Here is a 2,796-nt window from a genome sequence, read left to right as displayed (position 1 = left end):
ACTAACATTAATTGACACAGGGATATATAGAACTCCGGGATGGCTGACTTCTTTTTGGCCTATACATAAGTAGGGCTATATATCAAGCTGCAATCTACCTAGAAATCTTCACTTTTTTCGCAAGTTAGCGATGTAGGTGTTTATACAATCAGGTTCCTTCACCTTTTGCCGCCTTCCTGGTGAGTAAGCAAGACATTCTAGAAAACATGGGTCTTCCCATACCTCATTCTTTATGCTATATAGACAAATAAGCAAACTCTTACAACGTTGAATATCATTAATTTCAATCAGTAAATAAATCATGAATACAGTTTATCCAGAGGTAATACATAGAAAGGTGGATAACGAAGAAAATCAGCATTTTCTAAACGTTCAATACATTGTTTTCCAAACTTTTTCAGTGCGGATGATATTTTTGAAAAGTATTTGGGAGAAGTAATATAAGTCAATCTGGGAGGAGTAAATATATGATGACCGAGACTTTTTGAATTGTACGGGCTCTTTCGAATACTACAACACGCCAAATATTTCTCCACTTTTGCATCAATAGACATTCCTGAGCTTTATCGTCATTGGGTGTGCAGTACATCCCGAATCAAGCTTCTGAAGGGTTCGATACTAATTCACAAGTATTTGAAATTATGTGTAATGGTGATGCGTCCGGCTTCTCGATCGATAGGTCGTAGGTTCGATTCCCAGTCGGGTCATACAAAAGACTCGAAAACTGGTATCCGCGGCTATCCTGCAAGGCACTCAGCATTCCCGGATAGCATGGAGAAGAAAAAGAAACGGGTGCAGACTAGGTGACCTTACGGTCGTATAGCATCTCGATGGTGCAGGCGAAAAAGAATATCATCTCTCTTGAAGATTTTCGGATATGATGATAGCTGATTCAATGGACTGAATAGATATTAAAAGTGTCGCTGCTGAGACACAAGACACAAATTTCCAGATGGTAACGCGAGTATAGTATAGCAGGATATCCACTGAGGATGTGCTGTACAGGATGGAACATCGCATTTCGTTTCAGGAATCTGCAACAAAAATTAATAATTTAGAGATACAAATCAACCATAAACCCAATCATTAAGAATAGCTTGATGTGGGGATTCAACCCAGTGGTTCTCAACCGACAAATATGTTATAGTTTTCCAATTATAAATGCATGAAGCTGGACACTTGTCCATTAAAGAATGGAACATCAAATTTCAAATTGAATCGGATTTTTCTGCATGGTGTTGTAATATAGAGTTCATAGTCTACTTTAGTCTTGATGTACATCACAATGCTGCAAGTTTACGGAACGAAATATCCTACACCTCTTTTAGCAACAGTTATATGGGAAAGCTATAAGGCTATTACAAAAAAATATTTAAATTTGGACAGTACGATTTAGCAATCCTTAGCAGAGGAATAGAGGGACTAGATAACTGATAAGCTGTTGGTATTTCTTTCAAAAGCAATCAAACAGTCAAACTGAAGTTGGTGGCAGAAACCTTGCAGAAACTTCATTAGCACCACATATGATATCAAAATACATTAAATGTTGTTTCCAATATTTGGTTTTTATTTGCCTACATTAGTCCTATATGCAATTTAAGTTGCAAGGTGTGCAAGATCAAATAGGTCGAGAAGTGCCAACCACTGATTGAACTGCCATAATATTCCAGCTATTGAGTATAATGAAAACAAAATGCACAGTTGATAAAGTGACAGGATGATCTTTACTGTAGCATACTACCTCAAGCCATAAGCAGTTGATTCGCTCAACACACATACAACAATATATTTAGATGGATTTCAATCCTTCATCTGATATAGCTCACCAGAATCAGACAAACTTACCCATGCATGCTGAGGAGAGGTCCTGGCTGTGTTGCAAGGATTTGACAAAACCTTTTAAACTTTGATGTAGTTTCCAGATGTAGTTTCCAGAGTTTTTCCCACAGCTTTTCCCAATTGCCACATCCTGACGATACAGTTAACTTATCCATCATGAGGGAGTGGCCGACATCAAGTCGATTGATGTGATGAATAGTCCTGTTTTGTATCTTCAAAAGTTTCAGTGGCCAGCAAATGCTATATTTTGTGTCCGTCATTCTTTACATTTCACTGCAACGGAGGTTTCTTTCCAGTATAGTGGCATTTGATTGCCAGTCATGAACAAACATATTTATGTGTCACTAGTAGCCTATCGGCACCGTATCTGTAAAAACAGATTGAATTTAAATGGTGCCTGGACTGTTATACGATTATGTAAACTTCCAACTACCATGTATTGTATTCTAACACTACCATGCTCCTAGGGTTTGTATTTTACGTAAAAGTCTAAAAACCATCCTGACTGTCTGACTGAAATGTAACTTGCATACCGGTACTAAGAGGCTGCAATTTTCGGTCATTTCAAGCTATACAACTATATAACTGTATTATGGCAAACCATGGGTAGGTATAGAATCGTTACGCTCGTTCGATACTCCTTCCTTTCCTTTGTTTTGCATCATGTTAACTACAAATAGGAGCGCAGCATGGACAAACTCTAATCATCGATTAACCTATTACATAAAATCCTAACAGACGAAGTCACTCTAAACTGGCGGCAGCTATTGTACTGTACTGTACAGCCTAGGACTTCAAGGCTTATTATGCAGTTCTATAGCATCAGATCAGTCATTAATGCATTACGTAATCAATATTAGAATCATCCTGAAATGTAATTCTCAACATTCTGCTACATTCTGATATACAGTAACGGTTATCAATGTAGCAAAACATACTCGATAAGCAGAGATATTC

General features: G+C 37.6%; 1 long non-coding RNA gene across 1 annotated transcript; it reads right to left on the bottom strand.

Annotated features, from left to right (window-relative positions):
- Positions 1-259: 259 nt before the first annotated feature.
- Positions 260-2,105, bottom strand: LOC145448929 (uncharacterized). The gene is made up of 2 exons (XR_013918068.1): positions 1,846-2,105; positions 260-1,034 (listed from the first exon to the last, which is right to left on the bottom strand). It is a non-coding gene; the product is annotated as an uncharacterized LOC145448929 (long non-coding RNA).
- Between the last annotated feature and the right edge of the window lie 691 nt (positions 2,106-2,796).

This window comes from Botryllus schlosseri, chromosome 10, assembly GCF_051294905.1.
Source record: "Botryllus schlosseri isolate E-star chromosome 10, Bs_hap1, whole genome shotgun sequence".
Classification (NCBI taxonomy): Eukaryota; Metazoa; Chordata; class Ascidiacea; order Stolidobranchia; family Styelidae; genus Botryllus; species Botryllus schlosseri.
This window is presented reverse-complemented; position numbering and strand designations above follow the sequence as displayed.